General features: G+C 36.8%; 1 long non-coding RNA gene and 4 other non-coding genes across 13 annotated transcripts in view; all 5 read right to left on the minus strand.

Annotated features, from left to right (window-relative positions):
• The window catches only part of LOC129427520 (uncharacterized), a 93,184-nt gene that overhangs the window by 59,855 nt on the left and 8,908 nt on the right, over window positions 1-24,421 (minus strand). For 8 of the 9 annotated variants that reach the window (XR_012373186.1, XR_012373190.1, XR_012373192.1 and 5 more), the window contains exons 2-3: window positions 21,164-21,292; window positions 19,407-19,526 (exon numbers count right to left, since the gene is read on the minus strand). This is a non-coding gene — a long non-coding RNA (uncharacterized lncRNA). The remainder of the gene's footprint in view (window positions 1-19,406; window positions 19,527-21,163; window positions 21,293-24,421) is intronic. The other variant, XR_012373191.1, reaches the window with a different exon arrangement.
• trnav-aac (transfer RNA valine (anticodon AAC)) lies at window positions 19,011-19,083 on the minus strand. The gene has a single exon. It is a non-coding gene; the product is annotated as a tRNA-Val (tRNA).
• On the minus strand, window positions 19,283-19,355 carry trnav-cac (transfer RNA valine (anticodon CAC)). The gene has a single exon. It is a non-coding gene; the product is annotated as a tRNA-Val (tRNA).
• Window positions 20,761-20,833, minus strand: trnav-aac (transfer RNA valine (anticodon AAC)). The gene has a single exon. It is a non-coding gene; the product is annotated as a tRNA-Val (tRNA).
• Window positions 21,028-21,100, minus strand: trnav-cac (transfer RNA valine (anticodon CAC)). The gene has a single exon. It is a non-coding gene; the product is annotated as a tRNA-Val (tRNA).

Consider the following 24,421-nt stretch of genomic DNA (forward strand, 5'->3'; position numbering starts at 1 on the left):
CTCGGTCCTCATGCAGTAATTTAGCTGTTAATATATGCGGTGTGTTCGAATAAATCCCGGTAATTCAGGTCTGCACATAGTCTTTTAGACATCAGCAGGTCTGATTAACGCTCAGAACAGGTCCTTGGTGTATTGAGAGATGGCCGCTATGTTTTATTCTGGGCCCTGGGCACCGACAATGATAAGTGTCTACAGGAAATCATTCAGATTATACGCTTTAAAAAATGGTAGGTGGCTAATGACTATTTTGAGACGCTGGTGCACAGGGGGCATTTAAAATGTGCAAGGTGAAGAAAGAACATTACCATATTAAACATGTAAAATATGACTCCCGGGGAGCACAGACCAGCTAACCATCAGGGAAAATTAAACATGCAGTCAGTAGAATAAAAAAAATCTGCTCATATAAGCTTTGAGTATTCACCATTCGGTACAGTTTCTCTAATATACGGGAATGTTCTAATGTTTTAAGGACAGATATCTGGTCAAAACATCTACAAGGAAGATAGCCTTGGTTTTTTTGTGCTAATTCCTCTGTGATATGTACACCGGCATTGGAAATTACTAGTAAAACTAGTAAGGAAATTGCTTTGCATGCAAAGTAATTATCCAAATGTTGTGTTTTCTTGGTTGTGTCTGGAGAAAAGAAAAAAGGAAAATTATGCTAATACATCATAGCATGACCAATTTGATCAAACTGGAGTTTACTTGGAAAAGAATAATGTTTTGAAACCATGACAGGATAGAAAATTCGATTAAGCATCAGTAAAGGACTTTTGATAGTTACACTAATAAATATGGCCATTAACAACAGCCGCAATGTCTCAAGATCAAGTACTTGGTCTCTTAGGGCCATTCTGAAGATATCACAAGTCTCTCTCTCTCTCTCTCTCTCTCTCTCTCTCTCTCTCTCTCTCTCTCTCTCTCTCTCCCTGCTAAAACAATCAAGCACATGATGTAGGTTCTGCCAAACTTTGAGCAGAGTTACATTTCAACAGTTATAATACTTTAATAGTGATTCAGTGGAAGTCAAATACCTCCGCTAGTCTGCATTACTGCGGCACACGCTTCATTGAAAGCCACAATGGTTTGGCCGAGTGTGACTTTTTTCCATTCTTGTTAAATCTTATATAAAACAGCCTCCTTGTTTTAACCAAATAGGAAGGATAATTTAGTGGAGCCAGACTTTAAAATAATTTTTATCAAGGGTTGAGAAAATTGCTTGCTGAGAGATAGAAAGTATGCATGTTGTCATTCTCACAGATTTTCACTGTGTTGATAGAGTAGATGTGTTAACATGTAAAGGGCTGTGGACACGACTGGGACCTGTTATTTATAAGCATATATGATTACATGACATATTACACCCTCATTAAATTTGAAAAGATTTTTGAGGGATTGATACAGTATTATATAATCTGGAATGTGCCTTGAAGCAGGTACACTGAAAACCCTAATATGTTGACTGAACTCATTTTAATGAGTAAACTCGTTGCCTCAATTAAATTAAGTAATGGGTCTCCCAAAAACTTATATATTTAAGTTCACCAAACTTGGAGTTTGTACAGTGCACTTAAACAATTAAGTTCACTTTGGATTCACCAAAAAACTAAAATTTACAAAAAAACTCAATAATGCTACAAAGAGTGTAAAACTATAAGAAATTTTGAAATGTCCCATCAGTTGTTATTATTGAGCCAAAGATAAATCATTCAAAATTTTCAGGCGCAAGGGCTTATGGGTATTCCTCCCAGCGTATGGATCCAAAATGTAAAATTTAAGTCATGATTGCTTGACTTTTTGAGTACAAACAGCATTAGGGCTTTCAGTGTAGCGTTATCATGCTTGGTTTGAGGTCTACAAAATGAGAGTACCCAAGAGCACTCAAGTGGCAGGACCTCTTTATGAGTGGGTTTCTGACCACATTTCCCTAAAATACTATTTGACCAAATCGACAGTTACTATTAGCAGATACTTTTATCAGAACTAACCAAAGATTAAGTGCCTTGTTTAAGGGCATAATGATGATAGTTTATGGATCGCCCCCTTCCAGGGTTCAAACCTATAACCTTAAAGGCGGAGTGTATGATATCTGAAAAACGCTTTGGAAAAGAGAGTCGTGTTGACTACCAAAACACACTTGTAGCCAATCAGCAGAAAGGGGTGTGTCTACTAACCGACATCGTTGCCTGGGTTGCGTATGTGTGGGGCGGGTCTATCAACAGAAGGTCCAGATTCTATTGGGGTAGGGGCATGTTTGTTTAGGTGATTTCAAATGTCAACATTGGCTTTCAGAGATTATGGACCCTGCCTTTAAACTACTATAGCCAGCCCGGTCAGACGAAATTATGTACCTATAGTCTTTTTGATTCTTTTTCATGATACTGTCACGAATTTCCGCGTTTTTGTGTCATTGTCACATATTGGTTACTCAACTGTTTTGTCCTAATTTCTTACCATTTTCGCTTTGGTTTAGGGTTAGATTTACATAAAATTACATCCAAACCCAACTCTAACACTAGGCGACAATGTTTTAAAATTTAGAAAATATAAATAAAAACAGAAAAAATAGTATACACCAATACTTCAAGTGACATCCTAATGCAAACACCAAATCTAACCCTAAACCAAAGCGAAAATTGTTGGAAAATAGGAAAAAGCAGTTGAGTAACCAATATGTGACAATGACACATAAACAGAAATTCATGATACGGTCACGAAAAACCGCGGAAATCGTGACAGTATCACGAAAAAGATTTTTTTTTTGTGACTATATATGTACATAATTTTGTGAGACTGGATAGCTATAGCACACCATCTCAATGAACACTATATATGTTGATCCGGCTACAAACCTACATTGTAAAAAAATTTTTGCTGCCTCAAATTTTTTTTGTTGAAATCAAGTCATTTCAACTTACTATTATTTATCTTGACTAGAGATGAGTTGTTATAACTGCATATTAGTTGTTATATCTTATAAAATATAGTTGAAAAAAGTCAACTTCATTTTATATGTTGTAGCAGCTTAGCTCTTGAATAATAAATAATAAGTTGACATGACTTGTAAATCTGAGTTGATTCAACAAAAAAATGTTTTTGCAGTGTAGTCAAACTACTGGTCTCCGCTCGTTGGGTTAAACTAAAAATGTCTGTATATTTTTATTCAAAAAGACAACGGGAATAGTAAGTTAACATACTTTAAACAATGTTTTTAAATCACTTTGCACAGTTTTAGTTACAGAAACTGAATGCATGTCATATAGGGGTTTGCACGATCTGGGATATTGACTAGGAAATGAATGCATGCTTTTGTGTCTGGGAATTTCAGATATAAGCTGTTCTTAAGCAGCCAAAGCTTTTACATTTTAAACAATCAAGAAAAACAAGCCAAAAGAAATGTGATGGTCATAATGTTTGTTCAAAAGCAAATCATTTCCCAGGCAAACTCTTCTATCTGCTGTTCGATTGTTATTAAAAATAAATCCCCTTTACTTAAAGGGACAATAAGTAGGATTTACCCCCATCTAGTGGTGAAATTGTATTTTGCATTCAAACGAACAGTGCTCTCTAGCGCCTCGCTTTTCCAAATGCGTGTTGCAACTACGGTAGCCGTTATGTAATCACTGATCTCCTTGTCCGTTTCACGTGTTCTGAATGAAAACGCGTTGTGAAAACACGTTGGTAGGCTAGTGCTTTTTGTCCCTCTCTGCTATTATAGTTTATCAGTACGGCGGTACGACTTGGAAACCTCCTTGGACTTCCCCGTTCAATGTAAGTAACGAGAAGAAATTCTAAGCTTACAAAGAAAAGTCAGATCACTGGCAGAGGTCATTTGACACCAACGAGGGCATGAATAAAGACATTGATTTTGATTAATAAAACACTTAAAACCCTACTTACTGTCCATTTAACTGATAAAGTAACATTAATATAATGGTGAACATTTAACATATTACGTGTCGATTACGTAATTTGCATAACTAACACATTACTCTTTACACTTTTTACGTCCCTTGTTAAAACTCAAACTCTGTCTTTTCTTTGTCTCCATAACCTTTGGCCAAAAAGGATGTTTCATTGCATTACATCAGCCATAGAGCTTCTGATTTCCAGCCAAACAGGTTATTGATAGCTCTGCAGGGGAGAGAGATGGATGCTTTAAAACTGCAGGGAGCACAGGATGAGTCTAGCTCAATGTTAATACCTCAAGATCACACTGCTCCACCTCCAAAGGACTTCCTACAGAGGAGATGAGAGAAAATACATCTCAAGATAAAAGGGGTTTTCAGGACAGCACTGACACACTTTCATTCTGCACCTGTCTGCTGGTGGCCTCTACTTTCTCATCTCCAGATCGACCTCCTAGAGATGGTAGACGGATTCAGAACCTGAAGTCATGGAGGTGTTGGGAAGCATTTCTTGTTTTTAAGTCAAAACTGATGCAAACAATAACATAACGATAAAGTCTGAATGTGTGTCACATTCTTTAACAGGCATTTGGAAACAAAGTCAAACTGTGATTGGTTGCTTTACATGTCAGTCATACGGCCTATCCTTGGCCATGAAACTGCAGTGGACGTTAGCTGAAACCTTTTGCCATCAGTCTGGATTAGGGTGACCAGAAGTCCCGAAAAATTCGGGACAGTCCCGAAATCTAAGCTGCTGTCCCGAATCCCGAATCCTGCTCTAATTGTCCCGAAAATTATCCTGAAGCTGGGGCTGAACACACCAAAGCTTTTACGCCTGCGGCCGGCGCATGTTTTCAATTGATTCCAATTTCAAATAAGCAAGCAGATAGCGGGTTTTTTCCGCGCTGAAACCCGATGCTCGGCGTTCAAAAATATTAAACTTTGAGTGAAACGCTCCGCTCGTCAATGTCAGTTCTCACAGGGCCGTCCAATTACAGTGGAGGAGGGGCGGGACATTACCACACCAACCAACCGGCTCACAGCTGAAGTATCACAGCTACCAAAGCGCCTGGCTGAAAAACAGCTGGCATTCGGCGTCCTCAAGGTTTTTTCAGCCGCGTTTAAAAGTTTTGGTGTGTCCAGCTCCAAGACAATAGGACCTTTTTGTTTTATAGAGTAGATTAAGAGAGCGAAAGTTGCAGCAACCGCGAGGACAGCTAAAGTGCTGGCAGTGACAGTCAGTCGCGTGAAGGAGTCAGGTTGGTGGCGAGGCACTCACTGTGTTAAAAAAAATACTTCTATACGTATTATATAAATGTATGTACTTATATTAATAAAAATATGATTGGTTAAGTAACTTCAGTTTAAAATTCATTATCTTTTATTATTAAGTAAAATAAAGAAAACTATGAAGTATAAAATAGTTCTAAACATACTATATCAATTTATTTATGCATAGGTACTTATAATAATTTGCTTGGTTCTGTTTGAAATTCATTATCTTTTAATATTAAATAAAATAAATAAATTAAACTATTATTGGATGAACACCCAACCCCCGTAACGTCAGACCCCCGTCCCGAATTTCAGCCAATCTCATCTGGTCACCCTAGTCTGGATGTCTGGCTCTGCGAGACTAGCTTTAAAAGTCATTTCAAATATAATTTCTAAAGGCACATTAAGTGGCTATTTTTCATCATAGAACTGCACTATGATATATCTATATAATTATCTACTTCAAGAGTTTTGGTAGAAATGTTAAAATTAGATTTAGTGTCAGTAAAATGTAACAGAGCAATATTAGGTCTGGAGCTAAGAAGATATTTTTAGGCAATAAAATGTTTCTTTGGCTCCATTCAGTTTAAATTCACCAAATAAAAAATGACAATGCTGTCTCATGGCAAATCATACGTATTTTATTATACTTATTAATTTGTACGACCATATTCATACATTTTTTACGATTTGCCTTGACCCTTGTGACATTGGGGTTAGGTGTGGGGTTAAGGGTGGGGTTTCGTTTTTGTTTTTTTCACAACTAACTTCGTACGATTTCATACAAATCAGCCATCCCGTAAAATATGTATGAATCCTCGTGAGATCAGGCTGGAAATGAAGTATTTTTATCTTGATGCCGTATGGCAAGATATTACCTCAATGGCTGGCACCTCTTATTTTTATAACACGTGAGAAAATTACACAGTGTGATGAAGTATGACACATATAATGAGGTAAGGGAGAGACTATGAAAATCTAAAATAAGCACAAATCTGTTATTGAAGAAATTAAAGAGCCAGTAAGATGACAATTTTAAGCATCCTTTCACTGTTTAAAAGTCCCGGACAACAGGTTTAAATGCATGCAAGGTCAAAAAACACTGTAATTTTCTCAAAATATAAATTTAAAATTATTAACATTTCTCAGAGATCCCCAAACGATCCGTGTGAAGCCGTTCAACGACTCAGTCTACCTTTCAGTAGCCTACTCTGCTCTGATTGGTCAACTGACACAGTCTCCGCACAGACCACAGACCAACAATAGTGCAACATGTATTGACCTATAGTGCTAACATAATTTACTGAGAAGACATTATCAACATCAATACACATCATTCATCATTAATCCAAGCAATAAAAATGACGATAGAAACTAACAATTTTACACTCATTTAAGCATTTATGTAAACTAACCGGGTCATAGGAAACCCGTAAGTGCAGCATAAGCCGCTTGCTATCGTGACTCTGACAGTATATTAAGAGTTTAAACAACAACATCATTCATCATTAATCCAAGCAGTAAAAATGACGATAGAAACTGACAATTTACACTCATTTAAGCATTTATGTAAGCTAACCGGGTCATAGCAAACTGTAAGTGCACATGCGCTAGCTGCTTGCTAACATGACTCTCTGACAACAAACTCATTCATCATTAATCCAAGCAGTTAAAACGACGATAAAAACTAACATTTTACACTCATTTAAGCATTTATGTAAACTAACCGGGTCATAGCAAAACCCTAAGTGAGCATGCGTTACGTTAACCGCTTGCTATCGTGACTCTGACAGTATTTTAAGAGTTTAAACAACGATATCATTCATCATTTATCCAAGCAATAAAAACGACAATAAACATTTTACACTTATTTAAGCAAGTATGTAGCTATAATCATACTTACAGGTTGTGGTTAGGAGACCCATGTTGTTCCAAATAAAGTGGGTACTGAACCATCTTTCATTGCCAAACGTCTAAATCCCTCCGTTAAAAATTTATTTTAACCACTGATTCTTCACAGCCAGACACGTTTAGTATATCCCTCCTTGAAACAGTCTCCTTTGGTAGTGAAAACAACACAAACTGAAAACACAGCTTGATATGATGTTTACACACTTACTAGCTGTGGGCAGGTTATAGTTTTCGTTTCTCCCGCAGGGAAAGGCTGTAGGCGGAGATTAGTATCTCTTGTGACGTGGAAGCGTTTGTGTGACGTGGATAAAGTTAGGCAGGAGGTCCAATCCATATAACGACTCGTTTCAGCGATTCAGAGTCGACTTCCTTCTTTTGAAACCAATAACTTTATTAATCGTGCACTTTTTGGTTTTGCACATTGTTTACATTGATGGACAGCTACATAACACTCTGCAATAAAGGTCAGTTTCGGTTTTGGATCTGTGTGGCTCTTTAAGAAATCAAACGAGAAATATCACGTATCATGTTAGACACATCACACATACAAATTTATGTAATTTACAAGGTGAGTTTTTAAAGGGAATATTTCATAAGACTTTTTTACGATGTCAAATAAATCTTTGGTGTCCCTAAAGTACGTATGTGAAGTTTTAAGAAGGTACATCCCTCCGAGAGTTCAGAGCTGGAGGACAGAAGGAAAGTGTCTGGGACTCTGCACGCTTATATGGAAGCAGCTCATTTCACATGGCAGATCCAGGGCATTTTTCCTGCTATCATAAAAGAGTTTTGAGTGATATTGATCCTGCTGAGGTCTTTTTACTTTTCTCTCTCTTTCTCTCTTGTTCTCTCTTCACAGAAGTTACTGAGGGCACCATGGGAACACACAGGCTGTACTGAAGAGCTTAGATATTCCACTTTGTCCTCAGTGAAATTTAGACTGTTATTATTGCAGTTTTGGTCAAAATGACAGGGCATGATTCATGACATATTGGTTTTTCTCAAGGTGAAGAGTGCTCGGACGTTTAGTTGCACAATCCTTCAGCAAATTGCTCTCAAGAGAAAAAACCCGTCTAGAACCCAAAATTGTCTTTGCCGAAGGAAAGGGTGACATAACTGTATATTATAACATAACCTGCCCAGAAACAAACCAGGCACATTTGAGTGTTTGTTCTTAAGGTCCATTCACACCAAGAGTGTAAAGACTCCTAAAATGATAGCTATTTCTACAACAACCGACAATAACGTTTATTCTAATGCTGCATGCACACCGCCAGAGACTAGCAACAGCTTAATTTCAATGTGTACTTGGTGACTATCGGCACAAGCGACAAATGCAAATACTGTATACAGCAGGGGTCTTTAACCTTTTTGTGACCTGAAGGGCTACTTTTTGTAATATATGGCGCTTTTCCATTGCATAGTACCCCTCGGTTTGGGTCAGGTCGGGTCAGCTCACCTCACCTTGACTAGGTTAGCTTTTCTATTGAGTTTAGTAACACTTCAGAGTGGGAGGGTTTATAGGCGTGTTGTTATTTTTGACATCATACAAGTGAGAGCGTCGTTGTACATTCCTATACATTCATTTATTTTTCAGTCCGCCACAAAATTAAAATTGGCCACCACAAACAGATGTATGCACATCGCGTTTATCAATACCTCTGTCTCACATGACAGTTTCTGTACAAACATAAATGAGGACGTGCACATAGCGAATGTGTCGCCACAAACTGCATTGTTAAACACTGTTATCGTGTTCCTGTTTCTCAACCTGTGGATGTTTTTCATCGCTACAAGGGAGTTTGGAAACTTACAGCAAAGAACAGATGACAATAGGTATACTCGAGACAGCGCAAGCTATCATGAAGGTAAAGCTAATCTTTTACATTACATCAATAACGCTGGTAGTGATGATTCTCTCAGACCAATCAGTGATCTACAGTGTTTTCACGCCACATTTTGGCATCAGCTCGCTCACTTGGAACCCCAACCGAGGTGGTACTAAAAAAGTATCGGGTACTACGTACTGCACCCAGTGCAAAAGCCCCCAAAAGTAAGCTGACCCGACCTAAACCAAACCATGGGGTATTATGCAATGGAAAAGCCCCAATAGTCTACTGAAAACGTTTTTGTTTTACTTGTTAATTTTATTTTATTTGACTTGTTGATATGTTTTATCATTGTTTAAAATGTTAAAGGGGTCATATTATAAGATATTTTTAAGATGTAAAATAAATCTTTGCTGTATAGATAATTTATAATAGCATGTTAAAATTGCAAATTTGTAGGCCTGAGCAAAAGTGTGCCGTTTTTGTGTGTGTCATTTAAAATGCAAATGAGCTGATAAAATGCAAACACTGATCACAATGATGGTGGTTTGTTGTAATTGAAACTCAATTGTGCTGTCAAGTCCTTCTTTTCTCTCTCTTTCTCTCTGTACTAAATGGCAGTGCTGTGGTTGGATAGTGCAGATAAAGGGGGCGGTATTATTGTAATTCGCCTTGCTACCTACCTCACAAAACAGGCGAAATCTGAACGACCTAATTTTTCACATGCTTGCAGAAAATGGCTTTGTCACATTTTCTAGGTTTATAGAAGAACTGGGGACCCAATTATAGCACTTAAACATGAAAAAAGTATAATTTTCACGCTATGACCCCTTTAACATATATAAAAGAAGCCAAGATAATATAAAAATATGTAATAAATAAATATTAAAATTGAGGTTATTAATAGAATGTGCTTTGGCGGGCAACTCACATGTTGGAGACCACTGGTATACAGTTTACATTTAGGCATTTAGTAGACTTTTTATGCAAAAAGATTTACAACATTATATTATTTATCTTACACTGTAAAAAATAGGTTATCTGGGTGCCATAAAAGTTTGAGTTATTTAACTTAAACAATATAAGTTGACACAACAATTTTTACACTTTTTTTAATTAACTAATATTTTTAAGTGGAATTATCTCAAAATTTTAAGAAGTTTAAATATAAACAGTTTGGTAACACTTACAATAACGTTGTATTTCTTAACAATGAGTTAATGCATTAGCTTAATGTTAATTTAATCATTTACTAATACAATTTTAAAATCAAAAGTTGTATCCGAGAGAGCCTTTACTCATGTCATAGAGTATTTTAACACAAAAAGCAATATATTTAAACTACTTTGTCGTAAGATATATTTGCTGGTCAGACGTTATTTACTCATTTAATATAAATGTATGCATGTGATATTTATAAGTAAAATAATTGCACACTGACAGGGAAAATAAACTGGCTGGATAAACTGTGAAGAGTGACGAAAATAGAAACACACATCATGTTGCATGCTGCTGCACTGAGTGCTTGAATTGTGGACAACTTTGTTGATTACAGTAAGACGGACCTAATTTTGTACCATTTAAGAGGTTTATTTTTAAACTGTACCATTGGTGTTTGAGGTTACTGGTTTCCAGTGTGACACCAGCAGCTTTAGGTGGCCAGTTTAGAGCAATTTATTATTATTATTATTATTATTATTATTATTGGCTCAGAACTGCCTTTTTATCTTTTCAGTTGGGGCTTTAAATGTGCAAAGGGGTATCTTGTCTAATCTGAGGTCACCATATGCCTCCTGTCACTGCTGGTGAAATCCGACTGATAATAACTGTACAGTTACACAATCAGCTCATCTGAAACACATAGCACAGCACTGCTGCTAGCACACAAAAGTGTTTAAACTATAAATATCTCACAAAAAATTGTTCTTGGCTTTAACATTCTTGGCACATGAATGACTCAACATCCACAGAGATTTCATGAAGAGTTTGGTTTACGTCAAAAACATTGATCAATCCACTGTCAAAGGAAAGACAGGCGGTTGAAGACCTGATTGTTGGAGACTTTACTACACATCTAACCCTCTGTATTTGCCCAATCGAAAGCATGCCATTTGGTTACAGTTCAGCATGAAGAGATGTTGATCTCTGGGGACAGACACGTAAGTAGGAAGATCTGCCGATCTGTAGGAGAAACCAAATTAGTTTTTCCTCTGCCTCTCTCCTTTCTAACTCCCTCACTTCCTCCAGGGTTTCTGTCAATTACTCAGACATTTAATCACCCCTCTGCTCTGTGGACGTGTCCTTACATTACACCCGGTGCTGGCTGGCAAAGTCAGCTATAAATAACCCACCACTAAGGGCCATAACAGTACAGCTCACTGGCTCGGTGCATTTAGAGGAACAGAGTTAAATGTAAAACACAAGGGTTACATGTTATTGTTTTCGTTCCTTCTATTTTCCATCAGCGAATTACCATAAAGTTGCCTTTTAGATATTAATTTGGTCTTTTAGAAAAGCAAACAATACTGTTTACAAAACAGATTTCAAGCTGATAGTGGCTCACAGTTGGTCTTATTTGAACTTTATGGGAGGCTATGAATCAGGACTCATTTTTAACTGCAAGAATGTTGCGATTATGAAACGTTTATGTTTTGGCCAACTTTAAAAATGCGAACAATTCCGAACAAAGTCACATTTGTTTTGACTGTGTGTGTAACTATGTCAACTGACTTTGTGGAAAAAGTAGGACAGCACAAATTGTTTTCATGCATCATGTAAAAAATATAATGTCAAAATATATTTTACGTTAAGTCCAGTTTGTTTACACTTTAATAACTTATAATTCGTAATAACTCAAAATAGTAGTTGTATTGTTGATATTTGCTTGTAACATAAGTATCTGTTATCTTTTTTTGAAAATATGCTCATTTTCCAGCTCCCCTAGAGTTATTAAACATTTGATTTTTACCGTTTTGGAATCCATTCAGCCGATCTCTGGGTCTGGCGGTACCACTTTTAGCATAGCTTAGCATAATCTATTGAATCTGAGTAGACCATAAGCATCACATCAAAAATGACCAAAGAGTTTTGATATTTTCCTATTTAAAACTTGACTCTTCTGTAGTTACATCGTGTACTAAGACCGACGAAAAATTAAAAGTTGTGATTTTCTAAGCAGATATGGCTAGGAATATACTTTCATTCTGGCGTAATAATCAAGGACTTTTCTGCCGTACCAAGGCTGCAGGAGGCGCAATGATATTACGCAGTCCCGTAAATAGTCCCCTTGGTAACTTTTAATAGCAGGGGACTATTTTCGAGCACTTCGTAATATCATTAAAAAATATCGGAACTCTTTGGTCATTTTTGACCGCGATGCTAATGGTCTAATCAGATTCAATGGATTATGCTAAGCTATGCTAAAAGTGGTAGCGCCAGACCCGGAGATCAGCTGAATGGATTCCAAAACGGTAAAAATCAAGTGTTTCTCTAGGGGAGCGGGGAAACGAGCCTGTTTTCAAAAAAAGTGGAGTGTCCCTTTAATGTGTTTGGTAGACGCTTTTATCCAAAGTGACTTACAGTGCATTATTATACATAGCATTTTTTTGAACTGCTAACACAATGGTCCACCACTGAGCTACACAAGAGTACCTGTGTTTTCAATATACAGTACAAAGTGGATACTCCAGCCTGATCTCACGAGAATTCGTACATATTTTACGAGTTGGCTAATTCATATGAATTCATACAAAGTTATTCGTGCAAAAACGTATGATTCTTATGAAAAAAAAAACAATAACGAAACCCAACCCCTAAAGTCACAGGGGTCAAGGCAAATCGTACAAAAATCTACAAATGTGATTGTATGAATTAATACGAATGAGCCAACTCGTAAAATATGTACAAATTTTTGTGAGATAGCATTGGATACCCTAAAACGCTGGGTTGTTTCAAATAAAGTTTTTTAAATTAACCTGTGCTGGGCTGTTTTAACCCATATGGTAATTTTCTATGTTGTATTGGTTGCAAGTTTGTCTACATTTTTTAAACCAACCATGAGATAAAGCAACTCACTGTTTAGAGTATACATATATTCAATATGATATTTATGTATATGCTGTTAAGCAATGCAAATATTTGATTTATATCGTTGTTGATTTTACATTACACTAGCGATTTACAATGAAGACCATCATAAGCAATGTTTCCCATATGAGGTATAATACTAGCTGATTTGGGAGGGCAATCCGCTTCCCTTCAAAGTCCCTAAACTTACACCTATTGCTTACAGCACGTACGACACGTCCTTTGCAAGTTTGTCTCTCTGCTGGGCTGTTTTTAGTCACAGGTCTATTGTAGAGAATAAAGCAGGAGGGGAGGGGAGTGCGTCCCTCAGCTGGCAGGATGTAACAGTGAATGGCCTGGATCCAAAGCTCTGTCCAGCATGCCCTTCTCATTTACAGATGAAGAAAACGCATTAATAAAGAAACACAACATCCCAGAGAGCGCAAAAAAAGAAAAGGGACACTACACAAACAACCATTTTCTCTACATATAAAAACATTAATAAGCTGACAAAGATCTGTAAGGGCACGTAGGTCTTGCTCATTAAAATAAAATTACTGAAGAACTCGCCTTCATGTCTCCTTTATGATATTCATTAAAGCAAAAATGTATTTTAGTGATATCATTTGCATAAAGCTAAAAATGACATTAGTGCCATGGACCGAAGTGTCTATTGCGCCCATGCTGCAAGCTGAATATGATCTACACTACAGCAAAGCATCGTCCTCTGTGTTGCTTAAATTAGAATAAATAAATTCTGGTTTAGCTTTTGTATATTTCAAAGTAAGCAATATATGAGAACGCCAGGGACCGCTGAGATTCTGCTGATGCGGGTACAAACACCAGCTGCTAGGCTCACCAAAAACATTTCAGCATAGACAAAGAACTTTAAAAATGCCATAGTGTATATACTGGAGATGCAGTCTAGGTCTAGGGCATAGCAGCTTTTATATCTGCACATGTCAGTAAATGCAATGGATTCTGGGAACCCAGCCAAAGTTCTGCGGCTAACCTACTGCCCAATCACAGGCACAACGGCCAAAATAACAAGCGGCATTCACAATGAGACTACTGGGCTTGGGTGTGTTTGTGCACAGCGAGATGATGTGAGGACAACGTTGAATAAAAAAAAAACTGTGGCGTTAAAGGCTGAATCCACAATGAATCAACTCCAAAGCATAAAATTGGAAACTGTTTGCAGTGTGTCGCTTGTAATGACAGTGATGTCTGCTTTTGGTGTGTGTGTTTTTTGTTGGTGCACATTTTTATGGGTTTGAACACAGCTAAAGGAAGAGGCTGACCGCATTTTGTACTGCAAGGTTTCCCAGCCTATCCATTTGATTTCTGTAAAGGAAACATGCATGCTGCCCAAACCACTATGTGATATATAAACCATTAGTCAGTCTGCTCCAAAGGAAACATCAGCACAATGATTTACACACAAAGTTAACGCTACAGTAGCCCATCAGATCATCTCAGCGATGTGTGTATTGCATATTTACACAGCTGACGGGTTCCAATGAGAATCATTTATTTTTAAATGATTTATTTTAAATACAAGCCAAGCACATGTGTTATCACAAGCTCTGTTATTCTGATCAGAAGTTTTCTTGCCAATTGCTTTTGACTTTTAACATTAATTTGCTAAAACCACAGGGAAATAAGAACTAATATATATATATATATAAACACACTGCACAACATACTGTCACTTTCAGATCACTACACCACCACTTGGTTGTCGGTAGCTCTGTATGGCTTTACTCATACTGTGTGTTGTGTTTTCATGACATGGGTTTCTCCATTCATGCGAACGAGAACCAACACAGAGATTAACATACCAGCCCCAGGGTTTTGGCTGAGAACCAAAGCATTAACCCTCAGAAACAACTCCCTTAATCCTGGTCCAGAGAGATTCCCATGCAAAATGTACAAAATCACAGAGTCTGGATTTAATCGTCTACTTGCTTGGCGGCCATCTTGGTTACACCCCTAGGCCGGCCATTTTCAGCCAGATCGTGAAATCTTCACACCCGTTTGCTACAATTATGGTTCAATAGCTTAAAAAAATCTTGCTAAAAATGATTGTGAAAATGTTTCTTCTTTAGCTTAGGTTATGAAGCATTCTTAACTCCTTAAGTGGCGCTGTCCCGCTCACGGGACACCTAACTTTACGTCAATATTTTCCATATCAATTTTATGTATATCACAACAAACTATATATTGTTGGAAAGGTCTAAGCCTCTAGAATACATATATCAACAGTGTTTTATAAAATAAATTATGTATGGAGAGTAATTGATTCAATTTTAAAGAGAGTGCGCCTCAAAACATTTTTAACGAAAGAAGGTGTGTTGGTTATTTTACATGTGCATTATGCAGCGGTAATGTTCAAGATTAATTTTCAAAATATTTTCATGATTTTAGGCAAGATATATTTATTCCCGTTAAGAAAAATAAAACAAAATTAATTGGTACCAAAGATGTTTTCTTGATAAGGCAGATTGTTATAACCATAGATATGTATAATAAAGGCTAGATGTCCCGCTTGTGCTGCTGGCCAATTGAGTGGAACATCTGCATTTGGCGGCCATCTTACCACAGGGCACTTGCTCACTCGTAGCATTGCGTTTAATGGAGCATGTACTTTTAAATGGCCATAACTTGCTCAATTTTCTACCGATTTTCAAACGGTTTGGTTTGTCATAAACGTCAGAGATGTACCTATGACACTGCATACTTAATGAATAACTTTCATGATTCATGTTAAAGCATCCAGAATTAGTAACTTTAATTATGTTTGTAAGAAACCAAACCGTTTGAAAATCGGCAGAAAATTGAGCAAGTTATGGTCATTTAAAAGTACCTGCTCCATTAAACACAATGCTACGAGTGGGCGAGTAACCTGTGGTAAGATGGCTGCCAGGTGATGATGTTAGAGTCGCATCTAGCCTTTATTATACATATCTATGGTTATAACATCATTACTCATTTTAATGTATTAGTTATTAAAGCAACACTATGTAGTTTCCATGTAAAAATTACTTACAGCTCCCCCATGTGGTTGAAAAGCGCAACAGTGCCTGGTATCAGACACTCTTCTGCAGACGGGGAGGGGCGGGGCTGTGTTTCCTACCCTCCACCGCCACTTTCAGAGTGTGCTTGTAGCAGCTAGGAGGCTGCTCAGGTTGCAGCAACAGTACAATTTGTCTAGTTAAAAGTTGTTCTATCAATCACTGAAATAATTTTAGAGACATTATTTAGAGGTAAAAAACTACATCGCGTTGCTTTAAATAAAGCATAAAAAGATATTTTTAAAAGGGACACTTCACTTTTTTTGAAAATATGCTCATTTTCCAGCTCCCCTAGAGTTGCATTTGATTCTTACCATTTTGGAAACCATTCAGCTGATGTCCGGGTCTGGCGGTAACACTCTTAGCATACCTTAGCATAATCCATTTAAATCTGATTAGACCATTAGCATCGCGCTCAAAAATAACAAAAGAGTTTCGATATTTTTCCTATTTAAAACTTGACTCTTCTGTAGTTACATTGTGTACTAAGACCGACGGAAAATTTAAAGTTGCGATTTTGTAGGCTGATATGGTTAGGAACTATACTCGCATTCTGGCGTAATAATCAGGGACTTTGCTGCTGTAACATGGCTGCAGGAGGCGCAATGATATTACACAGTGCCTGAAAATAGTCCCCTGCTATTGATAGTTACCAAGGGGACTACTTTCAGGTGCTGCGTAATATCATTGCGCCTTCTGCGGAAGCAAAGGCCTTGATTATTACGCCAGAATGAGAGAATAGTTCCTAGTCATATCGGCCTAGAAAATCGCAACTATGTAAATAACACGCACATAAACCTACGGTAAGATGTTTAACAATTTGACTCATATATGCTTCACACAAAAATGACTAGATTCTTCTGAATGGTTGACAAGAATAGAAAACCACAGAAGCACTAAATCTTCTTAATTTGCTGCCACAACTCTATACTCTGAACATTTTGTACCTCTAGGCACTGTAAGTGAGAATATTACTATTTGATAAAAACTCCTGTGATCTCTGGTCTTGTCTGAACATTGTAGTGTTCTGCTGGATCTTTAAAATGGCATTCCACAAAAACAACACTTTTTATTCTTGGCTCAGTGGTTAGGCACACCACAACATGTTTGTGTCCTCCAACTTGGCACTGTTTCGATTCAAGGGTTTGTCTCATATTATTCAGTGAATGAAAGAATGTGCTAAACAGTGCGTTTTTGAAACAGGAGCCTTATGATTCCTCCTGCTTATAAGAGCAACCGGGTTCAACCCTCAAAGGATCTCATCTGCCTCAGTTCCTGCTCAGAGAGTTAGAGTCAATCCAACACACACACACACACACACACACACACACACACACACACACAGCAGTGAGTGGAAATGATTGGTTTGGCAGTGTGTCATTTTGGATGCTTGGGCGACCATATGTTCAGCATGGCTTTGCATGTTAACTCATTGATTATTTCCCTGTGCTAGCACAAGCACAGTGAGTCGTCTATGGTGATAGTAATCCTTCAAGACCTTAAACAATGGTAAAACGGTGCTATTTTAAAGTCAACCTAAAACACCACACGTGGAGATTTTACACATTTCATAGCGTAACTGGATGTTTAATGAGGAAATGCATTTAACCTAGAGATAAATGTATACCTTAAATGCACTTTAAATCACTATGGACTAGAGCATCTGCCGAATGCATAAATACAATGTAAATGGATTGGTATATTTTAATGCAGACTATAAAGATCTTTGTGTATCAGGTGCTCCACGTTTGCATATATTAACTGCCCAAGGAGGTGTAATTTACCCATATAGTGCTATTTCATCATTCTTACTCATCTTAATGGCTGGTAAATGCAACATCAGAGATATGCCACCAGGATACTGCTTTGCTGTATAAGCAGTCTTGTTAGAGTCTTTCAAGCTACTAAAATGTCAAAAAAGAAACTAGCTGTCTGATCTTAAATTTTTATTAGGTGGGGAACTTATATGCAACCCTGCGTGTGAAAACCCTGCTAAATTCATTTTTTGTCATTTATTGTTTTCTACCTAAATTCATTCAACATTATGTAATGAACGTTCTGTGAAAATATAACCTTGATATCTAAGTGAGGTCATGTCAAAGTTTGAAAATAAAGAGGACATATCATGAAAATCTTACTTTTTAAATGTTTAAGTGCTAAAATTGGGTCCCCAGTGGTTCTATAAACCTTGAAAATGTAAGAAAGAACAACCCAGCAACTTAGTTTTGGTAAAAGAGAGAGAAAGAAAGTAATTGATAGCACTATTGAGTTTCAATTTCAACAAACCACCATCATGGTGATCAGTGTTTGCATTTCATCAGCTCATTTGCATTTAAAAAGGACACACCCAAAAATGGCACGTTTTGCTCACACCTACAAAGTGGTAATTTTAACATGCTATAATAAATTATCTATATGATATTTTGTGCTGAAATTTCACATATGTAATATGGGGACATCAAAGATTTATCTTAAAGAAGTCTTGTGAAATAAAATAAATTTACCAGATGAAGGTACAATAAAGGTAACAAAAACAATATAAATGTGTAATAAATAATTAATAAATGTGTAATAAATGCGAAAAATAAATGTTTTTGAAATTAAACATGTAAATTTGCTAAATGTGCAATAAATAAGCTATTATTTTGAAATTATTTAGGTCAAGGGGATTCGACTGACAAAAAAGTTTGAAAACCCCTGCAGTAAAACAATCACATTTCTAGCGAAACCAAAGTAAAGCTTTAAAAGGACAGGAATTGTGAGAAATGGTTTAGTAATTTTTATCTGTGTGTTTTTATTTCAACAGTTGTGAGTGCACTTTTGTGGTTGCAGGTCAGAGCCACGTAGGCAAATTAACACACGCAGAATTGTAAAGCCATTGTAGCATTAATCTCTTGCTCCTAAAGAATGTGGAACTTGTAACCTTTTAAAAAACACCAAAGGCATGTTTCTGCCCGGTCTCGAACCGGGGACCTTTCGCGTGTTAGGCGAACGTGATAACCACTACACTACAGAAACCCTGCTGCTGGTGAACACCCACCCCTTTCTGTAAGCCTTGTCACATGATCTGCAGTTCAATGATACACACTAACTTTATTCACACATTTGCAGCTAAAACTTTCCAAAATGTCTGTCAGAGACTTCACACTTTCTGAAAATTATGCATTTAGAGCACAGCCTGACAGAATAATTTATATTCTGTGCTTAATCAAAATCATGTTTCCGCCCGGTTTCGAACCGGGGACCTTTCGCGTGTGAGGCGAACGTGATAACCACTACACTACGGAAACTCAGATGTCAATTAATTCATTGTTATGGGCCTAAGTTACAGTTGTACTCACAGGAGGGATTGAGGAGGGCTTTTTGTTGCTCGGGGTTAAGAGGAGGCGGGGAATTTGTCAGTGACGTCACCCTCTTCTGATAAACACTCCACTCTTCTCTCCTGCCAGCCACTTCCACAGCTTGCAGAACAATAGTACACAACAACAGACAGGTGAACACACAATTATGTAAACTGACATTGTGAGTTCGCCTGAACCATGATGATTTATTTCCAAATATTAATAATTTATATTAAATTTAGGAATGTCAAGAGATTATTCACGATCACATACAATCACATACAATATATTATATTATATATAAATAATAAAAAAATAATATTAAATGTTAATAATATAATATAAAAAATTAATATTATTAATTAATATTAACATCAGTTGTATATACATAATAATTACACACAATAAACACACAAAAATATTATGCAAACACAAACTTTAATTTTGTATACGATTAATCGATGAGACGCCCATCTCACTGGAGCACACCATCTCACATCGCCAGTGTTGTGCCTGAACGACTTCATTGAACGAAAGTTCATGAACTCGTTCATATTTTGGGCGAATGTGAACTGAACGTACTGTATTACGTTACTGTGAACTCGTTCATTCTGGTGTTTGTGAACGGCACACTCTCTCAGTTTAACGTCGTTCAATAGGGTGCCAGATTTCTATAAAGTCTTCTAGGCGAAAAAACATTTTTGGATTACTTTTACTTTTTGGATTTTTACTTTTTGGATTTTGCAATAGGAAATTGCAGGGGGTTCGTGAGTTGTTGAAAAAAATAATGAATTACAATTAAATAATAAATTGTAAATAACTAATTTTAAAATATAAAATAAAAAAATCTAAATAAACTTACTAATAAAATTTTATCTGAAAGCTGAGAAATCGTGTAAAATGAACAGATAATAAAAGAACTTTACCAGATGAAGGTCTAATAAAGAAAACAATATAAATGTGTAATAAATGTGTAATAAATATGAAAAATAAATGTTTTTGAAGTAAAACATGTACATTTTCTAAATGTGCAATAAATAAGCTATTATTTTGAAATTGTTTAGGTCAAGGGGATTCGACTGACAAAAACGTTTGAAACCCCCTGCAGTAAAACAATCACATTTCTATTGAAACCAATGTTAGGCTTTGTGTTTGGGTTCATGGGGACAGGAATTGTGAGAAATGGTTTAGTATTTTTTTATTTTAAGGCGATTACAAGAATTCTCAGTGCACTTTTGTGGTTGTGAGCTCTACTGGAATATCTTAATTTCTTTAAATTGTAAAGCCATTGTAGCATTAATCTCTTGCTCCTAAAGATTGTGGAACTTGAAACATTTAAAAAACACTAAAGGCATGTTTCTGCCCGGTCTCGAACCGGGGACCTTTCGCGTGTTAGGCGAACGTGATAACCACTACACTACAGAAACCCTGCTCCTGTTCAACACCCACCCCTTTCTGTAAGCCTTGTCACATGATCTGCAGTTCAACGATCCACACCAACTCACATTTGCAGCTAAAACTGTCCAAAATGTCTGTCACTGACTTCACACTTCTGGAGAGTTAAGCATTTACAGCACAGTCCCGACAGTTTAATTTAAGACCAGGGCTTAATCCAAAAACATGTTTCCGCCCGGTTTCGAACCGGGGACCTTTCGCGTGTGAGGCGAACGTGATAACCACTACACTACGGAAACTCACATAGAGAACAAGTGATTGTGATGGGCCCAGGTCACAACTAACACATCAGTTGTACTCACAGGAGGAATTGAGAAGGGCTTTTCGTTGCTCGGATTTAGAGGACGCGGGGCATTTGTCAGTGATGTCACCCTCTTCTGATATACACTCCACTCTTCCCTCCTACCAGCCACTTCCACAGTTGCAGAACACTAGTACAAAACAACAGACAGACAAACACATAATTATGTAAACTGACATTGTGAGTTCACCTGAACCATGATGATTTATTTCCAAATATAAATTTAAGAATGTGAAAAGATTAATCGCGATCAATACATCTAAGGAAAATATTATTATTTATTATTAATACTAATTAATAATAATATTATATTATTAAAAAGTAATATTTACTTTTTAATATAAAATATATCAAAATCTAAAATATAATAATAAATTATATAATAAATATAAAATATAAAACTTAAATTTTGAATACGATTAATCAATAACACGCTTTCACTTTGCTGCCCAGGTTTCATGCATGCAGATTTACCAATTTTTTTCTCTCGATTGCTTTCATTTGTGTAGCCGTGCCCCCTGCGTCATAATACGGAGCAGCCTTTAAAAAAACATTATCAGTAATTAAAGACAAAATGAGACAGGCAGGAAAACTCGCTCTCACTGGATCTCTGTGTTCTCAGCTTTTAATGGAGCAGAATAGACAATAAGAGCAGCCTATTAGAGGCCATCCTGTGGCAGACAGCAATATTTTGATATAGCCTCGATTTCCTACGTCACAAAGTGAGATCTATATACATATAATGTGAATGTGACATCTATATACATATATATCTATGGTCTGAGCAGATGTGATTGAGGATTGAGTGAAGGCGGGGACTAATTTGCATATTCATAGGTCCGTGTTGACTAAATGAGGAAAGGGTGTAGAGATACATTCAAGCAGTTTTAAAGCATGAAGAAATTATTATCACAAGAACTATTTTACATGCTGTTTTTACATGCTGTTTTGATGCGCCAAGATGAGTTTTAAGGGATAAAATTATTGACTACAAGGGGACTTTAAGCTCAAAGATGCCAGTGTGTGCCTGTATGTGGTTGAATGAGGGCTGAATTTAGGCATGTGGTTAAATATTCATCTCCCAAGCTGAATATCTCTGGTTTTGTTTTGCAAATGGTTGCATTGCAAAGAATGTCTGCTTTATGAAAGGCAATGCGATTGTTATTCTAGTATTAAACAGATGCTCCTAGGGGTAATCTAAAGGCTAATTTGAATGAATTTAAAGGAATAGTTTTGTCATCCCTTGCGTCTTTTAAAATCTGTATGACTTTATTTCCTCTAGGAGTTATTCACAGCAGCATTTACATTTTTTTTATTTACATACCATAGCTTTGATACAAGATGAATGGTGAGGGTTCCTCATACAGAGCTATAGCATGGCTTAAGAAGACATTATACTGGATGCATTTATGGGATGCTGTAGATTTTCATTCATTTTCATTGTATTGAAAAGAGCAGAAAGTGTTACACTATTGCTGTGCCAACACATTTGTATTTATGTGAATGCTCACACATAATAGCTTGTTGGGTTGGCTTTTGTGGTGTGAGTTTCCTGTTGTTCGTCTTCAGATGCCTGTTCACAATTCTATAATAGTGTCCATATTATACAGAGAGTAAAACAGAGAGAGACATAGTTCATCTTCAGAAACCATCTTAGATGATTATCCATCCAATATCCATCCCAAAAAGCCATGGCTAAAATGATAGTATTATTACATCACTGCCCAGCAGATGCCACAGTAAACAACATGAAATCCTGGGTACGACACCACCACCACTACGTCTGATAATGATAGAGATGATGGTATTTGGGTACTGGGCTGGATCAATAATAACACTTTGCTTTTTGGGCACTCAGCACATCTATTAGGTTTGGTCACATACCTTCTATTATACACTTATTAAATAGTCAGCCTTCTTAAGTGCTCAAGTGATCATTGCTGTCTAGACTGTTTGTGCCATTTCAGTCACAGTACTAAGAAACTCTTGGCAGTGTTATAGTTGGACTCTTTGCCACTTCTTTGATAACTGCCCAGTTGGTGGATTACTCAGTTAAGTGGAATGGTCTGATCCGAGTAGCGTATGGGCTCTGCTATGTATTTGGGAATGTTTTCTTTTCCAGAAAGGTAAAGGTCTGTTTTCATTTTCAGACGTGTGTGACTCATAATTTGTCGGGAACCAGTGAGTCAGCTGATACTAAAAGCATGAGTGCATTGAATTTTACTGATGGGGTCTAAATGACTTAACTCATGGTTGAAATTAAATAAACTTGGACAATGGACATTATGACATTGAATGTCACATAACACACACTGTTTCTGAAAATGTAAATCTTGAGTACCTAGAGTAGTATTGCATCCTTAATATCTCAGAAGAGTCTTTATTTTATCAGTTTTATAAAAGACAGATCAGCTGTATTGCTACTTTCCAAAAAAAGCAGTGAAAGAGTCACAAGTAGGGCTGTCACTTTTGAGAAAAATCAAATTCGAACGGATATCGAATATCATGCAATGTATCCGAATTTATTCGAATATCTAGGTGCCCCCCGCGCATCAAAAAAAAAAAAACCGTAATGGAGAAGTTATTAACAGTGACAGTCATAAACATGGCTGTCTGCATTACTTTTTTTACTTAATGCTTGAAACAGCAGGTTATCAACTTATAAATAACAACGGCTCAGAACAGGTGACAACTTAAACAGCAGCAGGAGTAAGGCATATAGCCAAGCCCAAACGAAATCCGCGCCCGCAGACTTCGGCGGAAAACTCCGCTGAATTCCGCGGATATAATGCCCTTCATTGACAAGCACACACCTCCCGCGCTTGAGCATGTTTGTGAGAAGAAATCTCATTGACAACAAGCACACATATAGACTATCTCACGCGTTTGTGAGCCGTCATAGACAAGTGCATTACTGCGCGTGCTGTTTGCTTGACCGTTTTTAATGATAGAGAGCGCAAACCATTTGATATTTGAGATGAAATTAAACTTACCGCTTTAGCAGATTTCACTTGACTCTGTCGTCTATGTGACGCGCGACAGTCAGCACATGATCATTTAAAATCCATTTACAAGACAAATGCTGTTGTTGTTTAATAATAAGTTTACATTGCGTTGTAAAAATGATGAAAGTATCTTCATCCATGCTAATTTCATAATGTGAACGTATTAACACAAGCTTTTTATTCTGCTATAATATTTAACACTATAAACAAAAATGTAATTTTATATACAAACTATAATTCTATCTTGACATGCA

This window comes from Misgurnus anguillicaudatus, chromosome 14 (assembly GCF_027580225.2).
Source record: "Misgurnus anguillicaudatus chromosome 14, ASM2758022v2, whole genome shotgun sequence".
In the NCBI taxonomy this organism is placed as follows: domain Eukaryota; kingdom Metazoa; phylum Chordata; class Actinopteri; order Cypriniformes; family Cobitidae; genus Misgurnus; species Misgurnus anguillicaudatus.